General features: G+C 41.5%; 1 pseudogene; it reads right to left on the bottom strand.

The window, feature by feature from the left end:
• Nucleotides 1-16,183: 16,183 nt before the first annotated feature.
• On the bottom strand, nucleotides 16,184-16,987 carry LOC105481341 (ubiquitin carboxyl-terminal hydrolase 21 pseudogene; annotated as a pseudogene).
• Nucleotides 16,988-25,093: the final 8,106 nt, after the last annotated feature.

Here is a 25,093-nt window from a genome sequence, read left to right as displayed (position 1 = left end):
ATCTGCAGGTGCCTTGACCTTGGAATTTCCAGCTTCCAGAACCATGAGAAATACATTTCTGTTGTTTATAAGCTACCCAGTTTATGGTATTTTATTATAGCAGCCTGAACAGTCTAACAAAGCATGCTTGTTCATATGCCCCATGGACTGAAATGCAGTTTACACAGTGCATTTTACATTATTAATGTCGTTTGAATCTCATCAACTGTGAGTTTGAAATCATTAAAATCTCCTCACACTAACTCTCATTATAACTCTGTGGTAGTTTCAACATAATAGGATAATTTTGTTAACTTTAAAAATAATAAAATTTAAAAATTCTTTCTTGGTTTTCCTCAGTGTGTTTGATATGCTTAGGGATTAAAAATATATGACTTGAATAAAAGATAAGGTCAGAGTAAATTCTAAGCCTCAACGTAGACGGTCATGAGTTTCAAGGAAATAAGTTTAATAAAAAAGCAGCAGCCTGGGCATTTATAAGTTATTATGGATATAGATTTGGTCTTTTAAAAATTATTACTTTCTTTCATTTCTAGCCCCCTCTGGCCTTCTTCTTTTGCTGGGGAAATTTTCTTTCCTTTCTCACATTTTTGTATGAGATGTGTTTCCTTTCTTTGGACAATTGAAGCAGTCTCTATCACTTTAAAGCAATCTCTCAGCTGGAAATTCCACTTGGTGTTTCAGCAAGGCACTGTTAATTAGCTCACAGAGATTACATAGAGTAAAACCAAGCAGGTTTGAGTTTCCAGTCTGGTTTTCTTGGTCAGGGCAGGCAATATTTGAAACGAGGTTGTCATACATTTTTTAAATGTATCTGATACACCGTGTCCATTACCACATTATGCAGATGTACTCTGGGAAACAACTAATTATGACAATTGAAGAATAGGAAAGTCAAATATCTACTGCAGTGGATCATGATCTGAGGAAATGAAAGTGTCACCAACCCTTCAAGGCCCATGTTAGCACCCAACAGAATACTGACAAGCAGACAATATCTTTAAAGAAGTCTCTCAAAGAGACACCAGAAAAAATTCCACTCAGTACACATGAAAAAACGTCTTAACATCATCTCCAATTTTTCTCTCACATCAGAGCAGTAGCCCCTAAAACTCCTCTCTCAAAACTCCCACCACTCCCGTCTCCCAAATCCCAAGCCATGTTGCCTTTTCTCTCTTGCCCCTTCCTCTCACCATCCTGCATAATTTCTAATATAACCCTCTGCCCTTTCAGATAGAACCCCAGGCATGAACATGCTGGTGTGACTTTGGTACAATCAGTAATTTGTATGTAGATTCAAAAACCATGCTGAATTTTAAGAATGTGGTTAGAATTTTCTTAAATGCAATGTAAGCCAATGTATGGGTTATTGTGAAGTAAGTCCTCGTTTATGAAAGTCTGACCTTTTGGATTCAGAAATAAGAGAATATCTGGTTATCCCTGGCAAAGGTCAAAAGAGGAACTAGCATGGCCAGCTGTCACAGATACTGTCCTGGTTTTATCACCAAAAGTGTCACATCCTAGGAACTCTTCAAATCTCAGTAGATGGAGACAGTCAGTCACCGAGGAGGAGGCCCTTAGTTATTTCTCTGGGCAGCCTGATGAAATGAAACCCCAAAGAGTAACCTAGAGCATGTAGCCCCAAGCATGCTTTGTTAGGCTGTTCAGGCTGCTGTAATAAAATACCTAACCAACATGGCAAAATCCTGTCTCTACAATAATGAAATTGGTGCCTCTCCTTTAATTGGACAAGGCAAAGTCATTATTCTTAAGGGATCCATGGGTTACCCAGATAACTCCTTCTCACCTGCTATGGTTTGGATGTTTGTCCTCTCCAAATCTCATGTTGAAATCTGGAACCCAATGTTGAAGGAGAGGCCTACTACGAAGTGTTTGGGCCATGGAAGCGCCTCCCTCATGAATGAATTAATGCCCTCCTTTGGGGGTGAGGGGAGTCACCACTCCATCAGTTCTCCTGAGAGCTGGTTGTTATAAAGAGCCTGGCACCTCCCCCTTCTCTCTCTCTTGCTTCCTGTCTGGCCATGTGATCTCTGCATATGTCGGCTCCCCTTTCATTTTCCACTGTGAGTGGAACCAGCCTGAGGCCCTCACCAGATGCAGATGCCCAACTGTGAGTTTTCTAGCCACCATATATCACAAGCCAAGTAAACCTCTTTTGTTTATAAACTACCTAGCTTTAGGTATTTTGTTATATCAACACTAAATGGACTAAGACATTCCCCACTCTAAATCCCTCCCTTGGTTTCAGCATTCACTGCAGCCTGCTTGTGATAGTGGTAGAGAGCATCTAGGGCAACAGACGCAGTAAAAAACTTGTTCTTGGCTGGGCTTGGTGGCTCACACTTTAATCCAGCACTTTGTGAGGCAGAGGAGGGTGGATGGCTTGAGCCTAGGAGTTCTATCTCTACAAAAAAATGCAAAAATTAGTTGGGTGTGGTGGTGTATGTCTGTAGCCCCAGTTACTTGGGAGCCTGAGATGGAGGATTGATTGAGCCTGGGAGGCAGAGTTGCAGTCAGCTATGATTGTGCTACTGTACTCCAGCCTGGGCAACAGAGCAAGACCCTGTCAAAAAAGAAAAAAAAACAAACTTGTTCTTGCTTTACTCAGATCTTTCAAGTCTTATTCTTATATTTTCCAACAACTTAGCTTCATTTTCACCTTTAGAACTAGAAAATTAGTCATTATCCAGATTAAAACCATCTCTACATGGTGACTTCCCTGCATGGATAAAATGAATAATTTTAGCCTTGAAGTAATTAATTTTAGTCCTGAAGCAATTTAATTGTCCCCATTTTTATGAGAGGATGCCAACACATAAGTAGATACTGTTATTTCTTTTCTTGTGTAGTTCTAATGACATTATAATGATAGCTGTTTTAAATCTTAAAAATGACATTTTGGAAAAAGTCACACATGCCATGCCTTTTCAAAAATTCAAACTGAAGTCCAGGCAGGCATGGTAGCTCATGTCTATAATCCCAGCACTTGGGAGACCAGTGTGGGAGGATCTTTTGGAAACAGGAGGTCAAGACTAGCCTGGACAACATGGCAAAATCCTATCTCTACAAAAAATACAAAAATTACCCCAGTGTGGTGGCATGCACCTGTAGTCCCAGCTACTGGAGAGGCTCAGGTGGGAGGATCACTTCAGCTCAGGAGGTTGAGCCTGCAGTGAGCTGTGATTGCACCACTGTACTCCAGCCTAGGCAACAGAGTGAGACCCTGTGTCAAAAAAAAAAAAAAAAAAAAAAAAAAAAAAAAAATCAAACTGACAGCATTTATGAATGGTCAGAGTAGTTTCTATTTCATTTTGTCTTGTTTTGTGGGCAGATGTGCTGAGGCTCAACTCCTGTATACCCACTCCATAGCCCCACAGATTGATTGGAATTGTCTTCATTTTGAGGCCTCATTGTTCACCCCTGAGTGCATGTCCTTAGAGCTTCTCACTCATTGGTAACTTGGTATAGTTAATTAGGCCTCCGGTGGGCTTAAGTCATTTATCCTTATAATGGTCAGAGGTTCTGGGCTTAAGTGAGACTGTGCAAAGAGAAGAAGCTAAAGTCTTATAAAAGCAAATCTTATTGTTATTACAAATGCATTTATTAGTTTCAAAAGACAAAAGGCATATGAAGCTGAATCAACAATGAACATCAATTTAATTACATCTTTAATTATTTTAAAAGAAAATATAATAAATGTATCAGGTTTCCTAATAACTATTCTGTTAAAACTTTGCTGTACCTTTGCATAATGGGTTTAATATACAGTACGAACTAGATAGATCAACATTTAACTGGAACTAAAATATAGGGTTTATGAAATAATCATTCCATATCTGATAAATTGGGAAAACTTCATCATAAGCATAACCAACCTAAATTCTCAGAACAAGTGATCCACAGACCACACGGCAAAAGAGAAGACTTGCTAAGATAGAAATTCCAAATCCAGGATTTAAAATGATCTCTGTGATTGTAAAAAGCTTAAGTAGAACAGCCTTGTGAACATTTTATGAAATACAACAATCAACCTAAATCTCCTGTTCTCCTTGGTCATCAGCCCAGGAGGTTGGGGAATGTTGCTTCATGTTGCTTCACTCTTCATTTACATGGGCTTCACCTTCCTGACCCTCTTCTAACAGTCAAGCTGTTTGGGGGCATCTCCTGTCTCTCTTGGGTCTTTCCTTTGCCCCTTCACACCAGTTAGGACTCTTTAGATCTGATCACAAACCAGTTCAACACCAACTTAAGCAAAAATGGGGCTTATTGCAAGAAAGAAGGGAATAGAAGCTCAAATGCTACGAAGAGCTGAGGACATACGAAATGCTGGGGACCTCAGGGTTTGCATCCAGCATGCACTGCTTTTATTCTGTGTATTCTTCAAGGCTTCATCCTCATCAACCACAGACAGGCCATCTCCATGTGGCAGGGATGTGGCAGCTATCCACCCCAGGCTGACATTGATTCAAGGTTTGAGAGGAGAGCTCACCTCCAGTAGGAAAACCCCAGTGAAACTCTGGGCCATTTGTGTCACAGGCTCCTCCCTGAGCCAGTTACGGAGACCAGTGGGATGGAGGGACACCAAGGTATCCTGTGGTCTCATCCCCCAACCCTTATCTCTGCTCAGGAAGGCAGAGTCTGTTGCCAAGAAAGGCGCCATGTGTGCTGAATGGACACATTACAATGGCTAATAGTTACTGTGTCCTTAGTGTGTTCCAGGTACTGTTATATTTGTTTTTGGTATATTATCTCTTTAATCTTGCAAGGCCAAGATGCAGGTCTGATTATTGTCACCATTATACAGAACAGGAGGAAATGAGAACAGTTAGATGACTTGTCTGAGGTCACAAACTTGGTGAATATCAGAGGGAGGAGCTGAACCCAGACTAGCTGACCCCAGACCTAGGCACCCCACGGCCCACCTACCAAATCCATCAAATTCTCTTTCCCCTTCTTCTCTCCATGCTCTTCCCTTCTCCTCTGTAGGATGACTGACAGATGGGAGGGCTTGGTCAGGGTTAAGAACTACAATGCAAGGAATTCTATAGAATGCTTTTTGTCCTGGCTACACAAGACAAGAAGGGCCCACAGAGCTTCCTCTGGTCTTTCTCAGTCTCTTTTTGGCAGTTTCTGTTGCTATTTTTATTGTGTTCAACTATTATCTCCCAACTAGAACCAAGAACTAGATTCAGATTCCTGATTTTTAGACAGAAAGCAGTGGCTGATATTCTTCAATATGGCAGACAGCACCACTTCTTGTAGGCAAAATGCCCAATGAACATCAGAAAACAATTTTACACTTTGGGAGGCTGAGGCAGGTGATCTCTTGAGCCCAAGAGTTAGAGACAAGCCTGGGCTACATGGCAAAACCCTGTCTCTACAAAACATACAACAAATTTTCCGAGCATATGGTACATGCCTGTAGTCCCAGCTACGAGGGAGGCTGGAGGTGGGAGCATTGCTTGAGCCTGGGAGGTTGAAGCTGTAGTGAACCGTGATCATGCTACTGCACTCCAGCCTGGGTGACAGAGTGAGATTGTAAAAGAAAAGAAAAGAAAAAAAACAATTTTACATAAAACCATGTAGGGGGAAATAAACAAGGAAAAATAATATACAGAAATCTATTAAAATGAGGAATCACTCCTGTTTTATCAGATTACTATCCCAACTTAGAGCTAAATACCCACTAAAATACAATTTAGTGCTTGATTATAAACTGCCTTCTGTTTCTTGATTTCACATCTGTGAGGGGCTTTACAGCCCATCCCAAGTGCCTTCCCTCTATGTGAGCCCCTCACTGTTGGAGTTTTCCTTTCTCTGTCCTTAAAGCTCTTTGTACCTACACATCCTGTACACATACAACCCCCTGTTCCATCATTACTTGTTCCCATTTGCTTTCCTTCCATGAACAATTATGATTTGCTGAAGAACAGTAACTGTTTGTGGATCTATATTTTTCTATCCTCCTTAATAATAACTAGTACAAAGTACAAGTTCAAGAAATATTAATTCACCTTCCCCATTGATCTCCCTTCAGCATTTCTAGTACATTCTGCATATTCCTGCCTTAGGCCTATGGGCTTATTCTAAATGTTTGAGTGAACGTGCTGGACTCTATGGGATGCTTTCTGCCAAAATCAACCCTACTCTATCCCTCTATTGCCTCTTCAAACCCACTGCTCAAAGTCATTCTGAACCACAAACAAGAAGAAATCTCAGGCAAGTGTTGGCAGTTTTCTGTTCATTCTCAGATAATAGATGAATTGTCTGTTTTTCAGAGACACCAGGGGGTTACATCACTTGGTCCAAACCACAGAGCTAAGGGAGTGATGGAGTTGGAACATGCATGCAGCTGTGCAGGCTGCAGCCCCATTCTCTTTCCCACTTCCAAAAACATTTGTCGAGAAAAATCCCGTGTCTTAGGAGGGACCATGCCTGAGGCACCAGTGCATTTAGAGAAAGCTTTAAATTCTAACTAGTCAAGAACTGGCTTGGGAGAGCCCTGTGGGGCATCTGTGTCCTCTATCAGACTCCACACCTGCAGTGAGTAAAATGGCAGCTGGGTTCGGTGCTGACCCTCACTCCTCGTACCCTGCTGTTCCCAGCCTTTGCATCTGTGTACGAATTGTTCCTTCTGCTGGCCGTGCCCTGGCATCAGCAAGTGCCAACATCTCCTCTGATGTTTGAAATCAGGCTTGGGGGCTCTTCCCACTGTGCTTTTGTTGTACCTTAGTTATACCTTTACCTCACTGGGATCAGTTTGGGGGGGGTGTGTGTGTGTTTGTGTGTGTGTGTGCGCGCGCACGTGCGTGCGTCTCCACAAGACTCAGCTCCCGAGGAGAAAGGATCATGCCTTCTTATCTGTATGGCACTAACGTCTACTTCAGTGCCTAATACGGTTTGGCCCTCTGTCCCCACCCAAATCTCATCTTGAATCGTAATCCCCACATGTTGAGGGAGGGAGCTGGTGGGAGGTGATTTGATCTTGGGGACATTTTTCCTCATGCTATTTTCGTGATAGTGAGTGAGTTCTCAAGATATCTGATGGTTTAAAAGTGTGGCACTTCCCCCATCACTCTGTCTCCTGCCACCATATACGATGTGCCTTGCTTCTCCTTCACCTTCTACCATGATTATAAGTCTCCGGAGGCCTCCCCAGCCATGCAGAACTGTGAGTCAATTAAACCTCTTTTGTTTATAAATTACCCAGTCTCAGGTAGTTCTTTATAGCAGTGTGAGAACCAACTAATACAATGCCTGTCATTGATATGTTATGAATTTTACTGAGCACCAATTACATGCCAGGCCCATGCTACACACTATGGATATAAAGTAACAGTTCCTGTTCTTGTAACTTCCAGTAATGATAGGAATTGTTGCAAATGTCCCCAAACCATTAAGCCTGTACCTACCAGGATTGTGTCTAAGTTCTTGGAGTCCTATGTTATGCTGAGGCATTGGGTTGGTGGGTGAGAGAGCGGGTGTCTGATCTTCAGTTATTGTGCATGCAGGACTCTAGCCCGTTGCTCCTTGGAGTCTTGTCCAAACAGCCCCTTGGAGTCAGATCCTCTGTGCCTTTAACGCTTATCCTTGGCAAGAAGACACATTCTTCTCTCCCCACCCTCAGGCCCCCTCCCCCTTCGCTGGCCACAGGAAGCTCTGAGAACTGACCAAGAGCTTTCTGCTTCTATCCTTTTGAGGCACATGGTGCTGTAGACAACATTTGTATCTTTTCCCTTCAAATTCATATATTGAAGCCTAATCCCCAGTGTGATGGCATTTGGAGGTAGGGCCTTTGGGAAGTGATTAGGTCATGAAGGTGAAGCCCTCTTAAATGGGATTACTGTCTTTATATAAGAGAAGCCAGAGAGCATGCTCTCTGCTTTCTGCTATGTGAGCATGCAGTGAGAAGACAGTCATCTGTGAACCAGGCAGAGGGCCCTCAACAGATACCAAATATGGTGGCACCTTGATCTTGGACTTCCCAACCTCCAGAACTATGAGAAATAAGTGTTTGTTGCTCAAACATCCACTCTGTGATATTTTGTTATGGCAGCCCAAACTAACTAAGACAAATGATATCTGCTCTTAAGTCTCTTTATGTGTATGTCAGGTTCATGTCATGCACCATACATACCCTCTGGATTTTCCCTCCCTCCACCAGAAAGCACACCAGTACCCCTTTATCAGGCTCTGACAATGCCTTTTCCATCGCTCCCCCACACTAAGAGAAAAGTGTCTAGTCTCAGAAGATGGAAGGTGGCTCCAAGTCAGCTTTTGAGTTTGATGTCAAAAGCCTTTTTAACTTTTGTCTGTTACAATGACTTTCCCCCAAGTAGTGGTTTGTAATGGTGATCTCCCCAAATAGGAAAAGAGCAGGAGTAATGGAAAATACCAAAGAAATAAATTTCAAAAATAATTTCAATTTCAAATATTATTGTTTGAAAAACAGTAATAGCGATTGCAGCTAATTACTTCTAAGCTTTTATAATGTGCCAGGAGCTACAATAAGTAATTCATATGTCATGTATAAATTAGTTATCACTACAACCCATGAGGTAAGCAAATTATCATCCCTGTGTGACAAACGAGGCACAGGCAAGTTCACTGAAGGCCAGAGAGCCAGCAGATGTGAGAGCCTGGTGGGACTCCAAGCCGTCTGGCCCCAGAATCCATTTTTAACCACCATCCCCACTGCCTCCCTACATTGTGCAGCTTGACCTAGACTCAAAGTAGCTGACTACAGTGCAACGTGGTAAATTCATATCACAAACCAGTGCAAAGTAGGCACCCAATAAATATTTGCTGAAAGAAGACAAATGGACAAATGCAAAAACATGGTTAATGAAAGCACACACAGAGGCAGTCCATCAGAGAAATGATTTGGAGGCTGTTCACCATATTCTCCAGTCAAATAAAAATGTCATAAGTGAGAGATTTCTGCATGTTCTAGAAGAAACAATGACTGTTATGCATGCAGAGCTCTGAATCCTCCTATGTCCAGACACGCTGTGGACCTGGGCAAAAAGCCAACGCGGGTCTGAGAAGACTCCCTAGAATGAATATATTTACATTTATTCCGTAAACCTGTGTTTCCTTGCCAACCAATAACATCCATCAGCCATGTTACAGGCACTCTCTGAGCTAAGAAAGAGTTCTATTTTTAGCTGGCCTGTGGGTTGGGGCTCCCAGACTTTTATATATTCTGTTTTGGTCTTGATATTTTTCTTTCTCTTCCCTTTATCTTAGAGTCTGTGCTTACTTCATCAGCAGTTAGAACGGAAAACCTTGAGGGCCTCCAGCAGGGCAAATCAGTTTTGTGTGTTGTTAAAGCTCAGTTCTTGATAGCATTCATGCTGTCTCATCATGAGGAAAATTAAAGTAATAATAAAGGTTTTCAAGAGACCTCAAAGTGTGTTTTAACTGCATAAAAATTGGTTTTAAAGAGCAGTAAGCCCTGGAAACTAAAAGCTGGATGCAATCATGGGATATTTCTAAGTCAATGTTCCTGCTTTAACACGGCTATGATATTCGATGATAACTGTACAATGTCCTATTGATCAGTGCCTACCACTGTGCTAGGTTTTAGGGAGGCAGTGTTTTTAATACGCTTATGGACTTCTTGAAGGAACAAGATATATATACACATGAATAAAGAGCCAAATAAGGCTGGGCATGGTGGCTCACGCCTGTAATCCCAGCACTTTGGGAGGCCGAGGCAGACAGATCACAAGGTCAGGAGAGCAAGACCATCCTGGCCAATGTGGTGAAACCCTGTCTCTACTAAAAATACAAAAATTAGCTGGACATGGTAGTGCATGCCTCTAATCCCAGCTACTCGGGCGGCTGAGGCAGGAGAATTGCTTGAACCAGGGAGTCGGAGGTTGCAGTGAGTTGAGATCACGACACTGCACTCCAGCCTGGTGACAGAGTAAGACTCCATCTCAAAAAAAAAAAAAAAAAAAAAAAAAAAAAAAAAGCCAAATAAGACAGATATAATTGAGTGATGAATTAATCTCATAAACAGCAGGCACTGTGTACTTCTAGGAGGATGGGGGCTCCTGCTGTGTGCTGAATTATGCTCCCTTCCCCAAGTCCATATGATATGAAGTCCTAAACCCAGTACCATAGAATGTGATTATATTTGAAGGTAGGTCTTTAAAGGGGTGATTAACTTAAAATGAGGTCATTAAGGTGGGCCATCATCCAATATGACTGGTGTCCATTTAAGAAGAAGAGATCAGGACCCAGACATGCACAGAAGGAGGACTGTGTGAAGACAGAGTGAGAAGGCGGCCGTCTGCAAGCCAAGGAGAGAGGCCTCAGAAGAAAACCCTGTGACATCCTGATCTCAGACTTCCAGTCTCCAGAACTGTGAGAAAATAAATTTCTGTTGCTGGAGTCAGTCAGAGATACTTTGTTATGGGAGTCCTAGCAACTCCATATATCTCCATTAGCTCCATAAGTGGTCCAGGAAGAACTCGTGGAGGATGAAGAAGTAAAAACCAAGCTGAAAGACAGGTAACATCAGTGGATGGGGACAGGCATTCCTGGCAAAGGGCAGAAGACACCCAATGGAACCAAATTAAATGTCTTTGATGTAAAAAACAGCAATTTCATATGGTTCAACTGAATATAAGTAAAGGATCTAGGGTAAGAAGGTGGCTGCCTGTCACACTGGTGAGTGGTGACATATTGCAGTAAAATCTCATGGTTGTAAAGTACCCACTCTACTCAGTGACTGGGGGTCAGTATCCTCTTAGATCCTCAGTTTCCTCTTCCGTGAAGTAAGCACAAAATACTTGTACCTGATTCATAGGATTGTGGAGAGCATTAAAGTAGATGATGCCTGTACATGCTTAGCACAGGGCCTGGGACATATTTAAGATCTCAGCAAATGTTAGGATAGCTTTTAAGACTCCCTGGGTTGCAGGTAATAAGACCTAAATTGAAATAATTTAATGGAAAAAGGAGAATTGAAAGAACAGGGATGTCTTACAGAACACAAAGCAAGAACTTAGCTCAGTGGATCTCAACTAGGGGTAATTCCGCCCTCCAGGGGACACTGGCAATGTCTGGAGACATTTTTAGTTGTCACAGCCGGGGAGGTGCTATTAGCATCTAGTGGGAAGAGGCCAGGGATGGTGTTCAATATCTTACAATGCTCAGGACAGCCCCCACATCAAAGAATTATCTGGCCCCAAATGTCAAGAGGGCTGCTTGTGAGAATCCTCCAGGCTAGGGACTGCAGGGTCACCTGGACCCTCAAGGCCATACCTGTCCATGTGTCCTGGCTATTGAACTCTTATCTCTTGGCTCCAAACACACCCTTCTTAACTCTTCTTTGTGATGCTGCAGTTAGATCTCTACAAATCACTTTTTTCCCCCCTGGCTAACTGGTTCCATGCCTGGCTTTATGGAGGGGAAGGGATGCTAGAGAGAATCTGCCAGGCTGAAGGAGGGAGAAGGGACTACTTGCTGCCTTATCCTTAGTTGTCTGGCTGTTGCTGACTGTATCACCTATCACAGGTCTTTGCCCCAGCAGCAGCAGCAGCTGGTTTCTGTTTCCAGCTTTGTCCTGCACACCCATAACCTGCCTCATGGTGACCCTTTGGAGACACCAGCTGCAGCTGGTCAGCATCTTCTTCCTGGGCCTCTGTCTGTGGGGACTTCCTATGAGTTTCAGAGGCACCAACACCAGCCAGATGACAATCCTCCTTCAGAGTTCCGAGTCTCAGCTCTTCATGTTCCTTTTCCAAACCTCCAGGTTCTGGTAACTTCCTCCATTTGTTCCCCTAGCCTTAAGAATGTGAGCTGCTTCCTGAAGTTACTATCTCTGTAAAACTTCCATGTTCCCTGTTTGCCACTACAGCCCCCAAAGCCTTTTGACCAAATTGCATTATTAACTCTTCTGTTAAAATAGCTGGTGTGGTTTCTGTTTTCCTGACTGAAACTGACCAAGGTACACAGCACATCTACTCCATTCTTCTTTTTCACAGAGTGATTTCACCGCTCAGCTCCCCGTCTGGTGGTTCCAGAGTTCAGCTCCCCGTCTCGTGGTTCCAGAGTTCAGATAGTGCAGGTTTAGCCACTGGAAGAGAGAGAATCTCTCTCAGTTCCATTGCAAATTCCTGAGAAAGGAAATCTAATTGGCCCAGCCTGAATCATGTGTCCATCCTTGTCCAATCAGCTCTGGCAGAGAGGGGGTCCATGTTGTACAAAATGGCAGCCGTTTCTTCTCGATTCAGGTCAAGGGTTTAGCAGGCCATTACTTTCCAGCTTTTTGAAACTCCTAAGTTTGTCCACTTAAAATATTTGTTGTTAGTTGCAGTTGTGTTATCAAAGAGATACCCTCGAAATGGCTCTTAGTAAGTTATCAGTAAATAATAGCCTTTTTGCACTTTGCTATTTTGTCTTAACAGAAAGTTGGGAGGTGGTGTGTATCTTTTAGAAAACAGCATGCAAACTCATATAGCCTGAGAAATATGACATATGAGATTTGCCTTGGAGCCCTCATATTCCTTTTCTGAACCTATATTTAAACTGATCTTAAGGTTAATTTAAATGCAGATTTTAAAGAGGACTAAACGAAATATGATTTCTAATAGGCTGATGAGTCCCAAATACTGAGTTTTAAAAATGGTTAGATAAGTGGTATAAGATTATAGTCCTCAAAAGCTTCCCCTGGCCTTGGGGCTTATAGAAAGGGATCTGGATTGAGAGGCCAATGCCATAGGTTTAAATCTTATCTCCAAAACATATGCCTCAAGCAATCTCTCTGAGCATCAGTTTTCTCAGCCTTTGTGGATTTTATGCTCAACCTCACAGAGATGGAGTCATGATTACATAAAATAATACCTGTGAAAGCTTTGAACAGAATGTCTAGAACTAGAGCCTTCATAACTGTGAGTTATATTCCTTCTGTGTCCTGCAGCATGTTTCTGAACAAAAAAGAATGAACACAAGTCAAGACTTTGTAATAACACTAACATAGACCTGTTACTCCAAAGATGCCAAATGCCGCTTGTACATGGCCTTACTCTGTCTCCAATCCTTGCATTCAAGGTATCATCAGTCCCCATAGACTGTGGCAGCTGGGCAAACAGGGGCCAAGGGGCATAAGTGTCTGGCTAAGAACACAAGCTCTGAAGTCAGAACCACCTGTTTTCAAATCCATGCTGCTAACACTAGCTGTAGGACGTGGGGCAAATTACTTCTGCTTCATCCATCAAATGGGGCTAATAACGACAGTAGCTTTGTCAACACTCTCATTATGAGGAATGAATGAGATCAACCATATAAAAGCACTTAGTTCAGTGAGTGCCTGTTACTTAGGATCTAATAGCAGTGGGCTTTGCTAAGCTCTTATGATTGTCTTCTGTCAGTAAGCCTTTGGGAATTCGATGATTTTGTAAAGTCTAAAAGCAAAAAAGTTCCATTAGATAAAGGAACTGGAAGATTTTAAAGGCATATGGACTTCTTAATTTCGGAGGCATTCAATTTAATGCCTTTCTCTTGTAGCTGGAAAATATTTCTGCATTTCTTGCTGTTACAATATGCTCCAAGACCACTTTTTCAATGGGGTCCATGGTTGACATTGACTGAGATGTCAGCTTCCTTACTTGGCACCGTGCAGTTCTCTTTTTGTCGAAAGCTCTATTGAGAGATTTCCTTAGGTTTGGGTGTTGTTAATAAGGAGGTCAGAGCCTATCTGGGGATGTGTGACCATGGGCTATATAGAGTCCCTCTGTGAATTGAGAAGAGCCACGTTGAACACAGTGCATGACAACTATTCCAGGACTGCGTTAGGTTTGCAGACTTATCTTAAATATAGCCTTCAATGAGAGAGTGGTCTTAGAAAAATATGCAAAAAAAGATAGTTTACAATTATGGCAAATGCTTAGTGTTAAATATCTGATGAAAGAAAATTCTCTTCATATTTAGGATACAAATGACTCTTTTACGTCCATCATCAGGGGAATGGATAAACTGCGCCTTTTCAAACAACAGAATTACATACAGCACTAAAAATAAATGAACAATAGGTTATTTTGAATATGGATAACTCACAAACATAATATTGAGTAAAAAAGGAAGTGGCAAAAGAAATCAATTCTTTAAAAAAAAAGGCATACAATTTTCTAAAGTTTCCAAGCAAAGAAAACTGATTAAATAATATATTGCTTTAGGAAGCATGCTTATGCAGTACTTCTATGAAGAAAGTAAAAAGATAACTTTTCCCTATTTGAGAAATTCCTTTTTTTTAAAAAAAAAGAATTTTTTAAGATAGTGTGATATATTCATACAAAGAAAAAAGAACAAATTACCCATGCCTGCAAAAATGTGAATGAATGTCACAGACAGTGTGCTGAGAAAGAAGTGAGACATAAGAGTCCACACTGTATAATTCCATTTATATGAAGTTCAACAACTTGTAGGTCTACTCTATAGGGTTAGAGATTAATATAGTGGTTTTCTCCTTGGGGTGGGGCAAGGGGTGGAGGTGAGGTATTCACTGGAAACAGTGATTCTATTTCCTCATCTAGGTTATGGTTACATGAATATTTACATATGTAAAAATTACCCTTAGTCCTTCCTAAATATTATTATTATTACTATTTTTTGAGACGGAGTCTCGCTTTTCGCCCAGGCTGGAGTACAGTGGCCGGATCTCAGCTCACTGCAAGCCCCGCCTCCTGGGTTTATGCCATTCTCCTGCCTCAGCCTCCCGAGTAGCTAGTTTTTTGTATTTTTTAGTAGAGACGGGGTTTCACCGTGTTAGCCAGGATGGTCTCGATCTCCTGACCTCGTGATCCACCCGTCTCGGCCTCCCAAAGTGCTGGGATTACAGGCTTGAGCCACTGCACCCGGCCCCTAAATTTTAAAAGTAATTAAAATGATGATAGTAGTGCATAATTTTTGAAAATTCGAAGTCCTTTTGCTAACATGAAAAGTAAACAACCAGGTGGGGCACGGTGGTTTATAACTGTTATCCCAGCACTTTGGGACGCTGAGGTGGGAGGATCGCTTGAGCCCAGGAGTTTGAGACCAGCCTGAGCAACAAAGTGAGACTTTTTCTCTAGAAAAAATTTCCCAGCTGTGGTGGTACATGGGAGGCTGAGGTAGGAGGATCATTTGAGCCCAGGAAGTCGAGGGTGCAGTGAGCCATGATTGCACCACTGCACCCCAGCCTGGGCAACAGAATGAGATCCTGACTAAAAAAAAAAAAAAAAGCACTCTCCATAGTCACTACCACTTTATTTTGTTATTCTGTTGGCTCATGATATCACAAATGAACCACTTCTCTAACCTGTTGAATTTTTTATAGCACCTAATCTATCCTTCCTTATTTATATGACGTCTCTTCTCTATCAGACTATAAAAAACAGGAGAACAGAATCCATGTCCCATGGATCCCAAACTGTACACTGAGGCACCCCAGGGTGCCACAGCATATTCATAGGGTAAATATGGGATATTTTAAATTTTCTAGAGAAACACAGCATCTGGTCAGATACCACATGAACTCCTGGCTCAAAGGTGTTCAGGTTCAGATTATATTATGCTACATTCTTTTTCATAATGTCGTATTTTTGGCAAAGCTGAATTTAGTGGTCACTATCTTAAAACGCAAGTAAGCATGCAGTGTGGAAGCATCCAATCTGATTCTAAGGTTTGAGAATTTATGCAGTGACCAACATGCACATAAATCCCATTTGTAAGTAACCATGGTTATTTACAAATAAAATAAAAATACATTTTTCAAAGTATGTTTTTCAATTTCAAATACATTTCAAATTTTAAATACATTTTTTTTCACAGAAAGATTGCAGAGGGTCTGGAGGCTGTACATGGGCAGGGGCCTGGTGAGCTCTGTACATGGGACTGGGAGACCAGGGAGCCTCCACTTGGAAAGGTACTTTTTAATTAAAAAAAAAAAAAAAAAAAAAAAAAAAAAAATATATATATATATATATATATATATATATATATATATATATATATGGAGCTACAATCACCCTCTCCCCACTCTCTGATTTAAAAGACACAAAAATAGATGTCTCTAAGATAAATGGGGATCCTGGGGCTTAAGGGTGTTTAAAGGGCTTCGCAAGGGCCAGGGCTTACAGGGGGCGTCCCAGGCGCTGGGGCGAGTCCTGCGTCAGTTGGTAGGACAGTAGGCTTCATTGGATGCCACCTGTTTTTCACTTACAGGGAGACACAAGAGTCATTGTAAACGTGCCAACCAGTCTGGCACTGGCACAGGGCTGTGTAGTGGCCATAGTGGATGCTGCCTGAGTGGTTGCAAAGGGCACACAGCTGGTAGACAGGACTTCCAACTTTGCCACTGGCAAAGACCCCTAGGCTCAGTCACTGCAGTGGGAAGTCTACACCTACAGAACTTTACTTGATGGAGCCTCGGGAGACAGAAAATAGATTCAGATGGAGCATGAAGATGCAGGAGAATCTTTGTATAGTCAACTTTTGGCACCGCTTGTTTTCTGCCAACGTGGGTCACACACTGGGGCATTCTCTAACTCTAGCTCTTCTTTCTTGGTAAAAAGGCTCAAACAATCCCGCAGAGACACCTTGCCCCCAGTGAATCCTTTCTTGGGGATGGTCAGGGAGAGGTCACAAAAAAAAAACCTCGAAGGTCATGGAGTGGTATCCACAGGCCTGGCACTTGAGACAACTTTTCAACTGGTCCACAAACAGATCCACCATCTTGTTGTCCTCTTGTTCTTCCAGATAACACTTCCACATTAGGTTGGCCCAGTCTTCATCATTTAACTCAGGCTCTTTTAGCATAGCACCCCCCTCGGTGGGGTGGAGAGGGAGCTGGACCATGGGCAGGGACTGGTGAAGCCCCGCAACCTCCGTGGTTGATTTCAAGGTGTAGCCACTCCATAAAGAATGTCAGGAACTCTTGGGTATCCTGCTGGCTATATCCAGAGAAGAATGTTTTTCAAATGTCTACTAAATTGTTAATCTATATGTATTTATTAAGTTGTTTAAGCCTAATTGTTAAAAAAAAAAAAAACTGTTAGTTATTACTCTTAGACTGGTGGAGCCATAAAAATAGTACTAACAGACTGGGGGTGCCATGACCAAGAAAGTTCAAGAACCCTGCCACGACTCATTGTAAATAACACGTAAACACAAACACATTCACACATGTGCTAGTCACCCAGTGTGGGGTCTGATGTGAAATGCCTTCTTAACAAACGTACTGAAGAATTAGTGAATGAATGAGGAAGCAGTGCTCCTCTGGCTTATCTTCCCATGTCTGGATATGTGTTCAAATTGGCCATCTTAGTGTGCAGCTCTCTCAGTGAATAACTCCCTTCCAGCCTTCCATTGCACAGGCTGGGAACAAGAAAATGGAAGCTAGGTGAGGTCCTGGATCACCGGGGTACCACTCTGGGCACACAAGAAATCTTCACAAAGCAAGTGAGCATGACAGAAATTGAAGGTATAAGGCTGAGGGAGAAGCTTCCATCCAAGACAGTTGACCAGGAACACACAAAAAAACCTGAGAACAAAAACACAAAGCAGCTGAGAGGGGCGGAGGGAGAGCCTGAATGAAAGGGCAGGGAGGTGTGAGAGGAGACAAGAACAGGAGGCAAAGGCTGGCAGAGGCGTGAAGTGAGACACGGAAGAACCAGAAGGTCAAGTCATTGAGTTTGAATGTCATTGAGATTTCTTGAAAAAAAAAAAGAGTAGGTTGGATGATATGGTCAGTGTCTTGGGAAAGAAATGTCATTTTAGCACAAATGCTTGCAATGAAGCAACAAGGATACCAAGGTCACTTGGTTAATATGTAGCTTGGAGAGCTCCCAGATGGGCTCTGAGCAGGATTTGAGAAGAATTCAGAAGCATGACGGAGAGTGCAAAATAGGACCCGGGGTAGATTCATCTGAGGGAATCATCTATTATGTTAGAAGGGTTGCAAGTGAAGGAAAACAATACATGTTTTCTCTCTAGGCTGAAAATTTCTACACTAAACTCACTCCTTCAAATTAGGCTAGAGAACATGGTCTGATAGGGTTCACCTTTAGATTACCAATGGAGCAACAGGGATGTGGCTCAAATATAAAAACCTGCTCTCATACAGATTATGTCTGCTAAACAATGGCTCCGGATGGCTCGCCAGGCTGGCAGATGGCTCTGCTTGCGAGATTCATACCAAGTTTTGTCTCATTCTGTCTTTAAGAGGGTTCATTCATTTTGCATTGCCGCTCAAATTTTAATGTAGATCATATTTCAGTGTTATCTCTATGTGATCATACCATTTAAAATAAAGTGTTTGCATCTGTTTATACTTGGAACATTTTACAACTTCATGTCAGACCTTTATTCTTAGTTGAGCCATTATTCTCTCCACGTATAAGACCTATTTATTCTGAAGTCCCCATTATCTTTTTACTAGTTCTTTGAAGTTGTATTGTATAATGGTCTTTTTGGTGTCCTGAAAGAGAATGATATCAATGTAGTCAGTATCATCAAGAAATGCTGGGGAGGCAGCTGAGATTGGTGGAAATTCACTAGACGAGGATCAAATCCCAAGTCTATCATACATTAGCTGTGACTTTGGCCCAGTTAGGTTACCTCTCTGAACATCTGCTCCTTCATCCATGAAATGACAAGGCGATAGTGACTGCAGGTAGAGTATGAGCTTGAGTTTCCCACGAGCCTGTGTGTGAATTCTGGGCCTACCATTTACTAATACCCTGAACCCAAGGAAGTGATTCAGCTGAGTCCAAATTTCACCTTGTATAAAATAAGAATAATGAGGTTTTCCTCATGGGGTTAATAAGATAAATGAAGGCAAGTGTAAGTAGAATTGCTAAATGTCTTGTTTTGAACCCCGCTGACTAGGATTTCAGTGCTCCCTTTAGGAAAAACATACATATATATACTTTTTAAAGTAGGGCATATATATATAGGGCATATACCATATATATATATATAGGGGATATACCATATATATATATATATATAGGGTAGGTGTTATCTTGTCATGCCATGACTTAGGTGCAATTATTTCTACTTACTCTCTGAATTTATGCCTTACTACAGTGATTTGCAAATTAGACGTAAAGTATGGGACTTGATTCCACATAAATTCTGGTGTGAAAGGCAGACATGGCTGGCTCTATGCAGCAAAGCACACTTCAGAACTGTCAGCACACAGGATGTAATTATGAAATAATGCTCAATACTTTTATTGTGTAAACATAAGGGCAGGTCAGTGTTGGGTTTTGTATTAGTTCGTTTTCACACTACTATAAAGATACTACCTGAGACTGGGTAATTTATAAAGAGAAGAGGTTTAACTGACTCACAGTTCTGCATGGCTGGGGAGGCCTTAGGAAACTTACAATCATAGTGGAAGGCGAAGGGGAAGAAAGGCACACCTTACATGGCGGCAAGAGAGAGCATGCACAGGGAAAAACTGCCACTTAAAACCATCAGATCTCATGAAAACTCCCTCATTATCATGAGAACAGCATGGGGGAAACCACCCCCATGATCTAGTAACCTCCCACCAGGTACTTCCTTTGACACCTGGGAATTACAATTCAAGATGAGATTTGAGTGGGGACACAGAGCCAAACTATATCAGGTCTACTTTCATCTTTTACATTTATTCAGCAATTTTGTTTTTGTGATTCTTTATCCTTAAACTTCATCTTTTATTATCCTTAAACTTCATCTCTTATTATAAAAGTAGTATATACTTATTGAAAAAATTAAGAGAGTACAGATGATTTTAAAAATCACCTGTGATATCATGGTGAGAAATAACCACTACTAACATTTTGGTGTATAAATTCCAGTGTGTGTAGTAGGAGTGTGTGCACATATAAGTAGATATAAATAATATTTCACTGTAAACACAAGTTTTCAAGCTATAGTTTTTCAGGTAACATTTTTAATTGTGATACAATACACATAAAATTTACCATTTTAACTATTTAAAAGTGTACAATTCAGTGGCATCAAGTACATTCACAATGTTGTCCAACCATTAGCACAATTTTAGTTCTAGAACTTTTTCATCACCCTAAAAAGAAACGCCATACACAATTAACAGTCACCCCTCATTTCTCACACCCCTAGCCCATAGCAATCATTAATCTGCCTTCTGTTTGTATGGATTTATCTATTCTAGCTGTTTCATACAAATGGAATCATAAATGTGTGATTTGCATCTGCCTTCTTTCACTTCACTTAGCATAGTGTTTTCAAGGTACATCCATACTGTAGCATGTCTCAATACTTTATTTCATTCATGGATGAATAATATTCCATTGTATGGATATACAATATTTTGTTTATCCATTCATTAACTGATGGGCTTTTGGGTTCTTTCAACCTTTTGGCTTTTGCAAATAATGCTTTTATGAATATTTATGTACAAGTTTTTGTTTGACTACCTGTTTTACTCCTATACCTATGAGTGGAATTTCACATAACATTTTATCATGAACATTTTTCTAGGTCATTGAAAATTCTTCTGCAATGTCTTTCCACATAGCTGCAGAAAGTTTCATTGCATGGCTTTACCAAAATTTATTTCACAATCCCCTATTGCTGGATATTTCATTTGCTCCAAAATTTTCAACACTGTAAGTCATGTTTTAGCTCTGTGGGACCCTTGATTGTTGTCATTTTTCAGCACTTTCTGTGGATCAGACCTGCTTAGGGAGCTGTGTTTCTAATATATCGAAATCTCACAACAATCTGAAAAGATATACAGTGTTATTCTGATTTTACAGGTGAGAAAATTGAAACAAAAAAGACCACATGGGGATGTGATATTAATGCTTGAGTCTGGATCAGAACCCAGGCCTATCTGTTTCCAATACCTGAATACGTTCCATTAAGTTCCATTTACAGGACTATTTTCTTAGGATACAGTTCTAGTTAAGGAGTTATAAATCAAAGAACATGCAAAATTTTAAATTATTTGTTGCAGAACTTTAAAAAGACAAGACACTTTCGGTAATTTCATCAACCTTGAATCAAGAATTGTAAAGATTTAATTTGGTTTCAAAGTACCATAAAAAGAAAGATGCTATAATCTCTGGCATGAAGGCCATATACAAATTGCAGAAAAATGAGCTTCATGTTTATTTAGATCATAAATTTACCGCCACAGCACAAATGTGAATCTAAGAGGTCTCAAGCTGTAGAAGGAATGGCTAGAATTCACCATACCATGCTCTGAATCTTTTGCACTTGTCTAATCGTGATAAATCTTTTGATGAGTAATTCAAATCTGGAGGTTGTCAATGTGAGAAGAAAGGGGCTCCCTCCAAATTTTCTCTGGGAGGAGAGTTGGTATTTTGGACATGATGTTCATATCTCTCAACAGAATGTCATTTTTTGATAAGTGGAAATGTGTTTTCCACAAGGAACCTGCTGCTCTATGTAAGAACTGGTTTTATAATTGCTCTAACTTCTGTATTGAATACCAGACTGAAAAAAATTTTTGTGCTATGAGTAATCTTGGTTTAATGGCTGTAACAGAACCAGTCCTGAATCAGTAAAAACCAGACTCTGTGGTTTGTTGGAGGTTTTTAAAAAAATTACACTTACTTGGTAATAAAAGGAACGTAAATGCAGATTTCCATCATTAAATGTTCCATGAGATAAACAATCTTTACTCGATAAATTGTTTCCAGCTAGTAATTTTGTTGAAACTATCTGACAACCCTATACCAATGTCTAGCACAATGCCTGTCCTCTTAGTAATTATTAATTTAATTCCCTGCATTGATTTTAAAAAGTAGTGAGATTAAAATTTATTTATTCTGGTAATAAATATGTATTGAGCACCTACTATCTTAAATTATTAGACACATCAATGAACCCAACAACTCCCTATCCTCATGGAGGTTAATATCTAGACCAGGTATCAGAGATGGGTGGAGGATACAAATTAGACCAAAAAAACCCAAAAAAACCAAAAAAGCTAAAACAAAGAAAAAGCAAAATAAGGGACAGAATGTAACAATGAGGATAACTTTTGACCAAAGACCTGAAGTGAGAGAGTGATGCCCTTTGATGATGGAGAAGGGACCACAGGCTAAGAAATACAGGTGGCTACCAGCTGCTGGGAAAGGCAGGGAAGTGGATTCTCTCCTGAGAGCCTCTGGAAGGAACCAGCTCTACCAATATTTTGACTTTAGCGGGGTGAAGCTGATTTCAGACTTCTGTCCTCCAGAACTGTAAAACAACACATTTGTGTTTTTTTAAGTCACTAAATATGTGTAATTTGTTACAGCAGTGATAGGAAAGCAATGCAGCCTCAATAGAACTGAAGAATTGTTGAAGCCAAGATACCAGAGGGAGTAACCTCAATAGCTGGGAGAATGGGGTTAGAAAAGGAGGTGCTTGAAGTTGAGCATATGGGAGAGTGAAATCCGTGGTTATGGCGAGGCTGAGACCATGAGATGCATGGATGAGGAAGGATAAGGACACAATCATTGCAGAGGACCTCAGAGGCCAGGGGTGAGAAGGATCACCTAAGTGGGTGTGAAATCCTCAAGGGTCATGATGAATGTGGCAATAGGGAGAGTGACCCTGAGCCAGGAGCTAACTCTTCTAGAAACAGGAGTACGTGACCTGCAGGTCTATCGATGGCTGGAGTAAGGAGGGTAGCAAGTGGTTTAGTCTGATAGCATGGGCTTCAAAATTGAGGGGGAAAAGGGAGGAAAGAGGGTACGAGTATGGTTTGGGAGAAGGACAATAAGGACCAAGGGCAACACCTACCCCACCTCTAAGCCCTTGGGCTTATACCATGAAAGCTGTGGGAGATAGAAGAGAGCTGCAGAGAAAGCATTCAGACAGGATAAGAAGGTAAGAAAGTTTGATGGGTGGGGCGGGGAGGATATGGGCGATTTTGCTGATAATGAATCTTGAGTTCCAGTGGGTCCCATGGCAAGGTTTTGCTCTGTGCAGAAGTGGGAGATGGGACTAGATGGATGATATACAGGTACTGTATGTAGGTGAGAGACTGGAGATGAGAGAGGACTGGGTGGAGGTGGGGGAATCCTAGCTTCCTAATGGTGACCGAGATTTGTCCCAATAGCATCCTGGCAGATGGTGGTGAAAAGGTCGTGTGGATTGGGAGGAGGGTGGGGGTCATGTTATGGACACGCAAGAAGGCTCTACAGGTCCCTCTTCATGCCTGTTTATGGCAGGAATAAAGGAAGGGGTGCTGTGTGTGAACGTGCTTTGAGAAGGATAGGCCATGCTATAAAGGGAAAAGTGTGTGAGTTACAGGATCATGTGATAAAAAGTGATGTATGAGGGGGAAAAAATCCTTTTCCTGCCTTGTTTTCACAATAGCACTCTCAGGCATCCACCCCGGGACTCTACAATGGCTGTCAGGCTTCCAACAACTCCCATTGTAGGCTGGAGCCTGACCTAGTGAGAAATTAGAACACCGTCTTTCAAAACCCATGTCTCTGTCTGTTCAACACCAAGGAGGTCCAAGAATAGACTGAGCTCCTTTCTTATGACCGGGAGGTTAAAATTCAACTTCGTAGGCTTGGTGTATTGTGCCTAAAATGCTCCTAAAACAACAGCTTTATAATAAACACAGAATCCCAATCTGAATATGAGTCAGGGGAAAATAATTCTATACCTTGTGGTTTCTGGAAATGTTTAGATTAAAAATAAAAACCTGTGTGGCAGGACCAACCTTGCAAAGAGTAAGCTTGCCAGCGAGTGCGTGTTGGCTGTCAGAGTTGAGTCATAGGGAAAGGGAGTTGCCACAGGGGCTTTGAGCTGTTTATTATATGATGTCCAGGTCTCAATAGCCAAGTAGACAAAAGGCTGGATATACAGGGAATGGAGAGCCCAGTGGGGCAAGAATTGAAAGGGCATCTTACAGTTGTCTACTATTTACAAAGAGGTCTCACCCAGCAATATATGTGAACATGCAATTCTGGCCATTGTCTTTCTGATATTAGGGTGAGTGTTTTAGTCTGTTTTCGCACTGCTGATAAAGACATATCGGAGACTGGGTAATTTATAAAGGACAAGAGATTTAATGGACTCATAGTTCCACGTGGCTGGGGAGGCCTCACAATCATGGTGGAAGGCAAAAGGCACATCTTACATGGCAGCAGCAAAGAGATAATGAGAGCCAAGCCAAAGGGGTTTCCCCTTATAAAATCATCAGATCTCATGAGACTTATTACTACTATGAGAACAGTATGGGGGAACCGCCCCCATGATTCAATTATCTCCCACTGGATCCCTCCCACACATGTGGGGATTATGGGAGCTACAGTTCAAGATGAGACTTGGGTGGAGACACAGCCAAACCATATCAGTGGGTATTCTGGGGGTTTTAAGTTGGGCTTGCTCACCATGTCAAGGGTGTAATACACCATCCTGCAAGTATGGTGTTCATCTGTGGTGGTGTATCCTGAACAAAGAATAGTCGTCAAAAACAACGGGTCCCTTGGGATCTGAGGACATTTTTTCCATAAATGGAGCACTATCATCTCCTCTTGAGAATACCAGTAGGGTCCTTGGCCATCAGTAATTAATTCAATTTTTCTGATTACTGAAGGGTATGCAAAGAAGACTCTGGAGGGCACCCAGTATCTGCTCTTCCCCATTTTTTGAAGGTGTGTAATCTTTCTTTCCATCCCTCAAGACATGGCAATCGTTAGAGCTACCTCTAACTCCTGTGAGCTGGCAGGGGTGCTCAGAGATGGCAAAACAATTTTGCTATCAGTCAAAAAAAAATTCACTTTGGAAAGTCCCTTCTGATGCTAACATTCTGTGATCCTAAAGCAAACCTCCTAATCCCCACAAATCATAGTGTGTATCCTTAAGGCTAATAGAGTTTGACGTTGAAGGGCCCATCTCATAGCTGCCTCTCCTGATGGGAACAGTCAGAAGGGCACTCCATGCATCTTTCTGCTGTCCTTGAATGTTCATGCAATAGCAGACAACTGTCACTTTGCTTGAACAGAGCATAATTTGCTATTACTTTACTCAAACATACTTCAATGTAATAGATGCAGAGTAACACTGAAAAGCT

The sequence above is a fragment of the Macaca nemestrina genome, chromosome 11, assembly GCF_043159975.1.
Source record: "Macaca nemestrina isolate mMacNem1 chromosome 11, mMacNem.hap1, whole genome shotgun sequence".
In the NCBI taxonomy this organism is placed as follows: domain Eukaryota; kingdom Metazoa; phylum Chordata; class Mammalia; order Primates; family Cercopithecidae; genus Macaca; species Macaca nemestrina.
The sequence above is the reverse complement of the archived record's forward strand: the minus strand, read 5'-3'. Positions and strand labels throughout refer to the sequence as shown.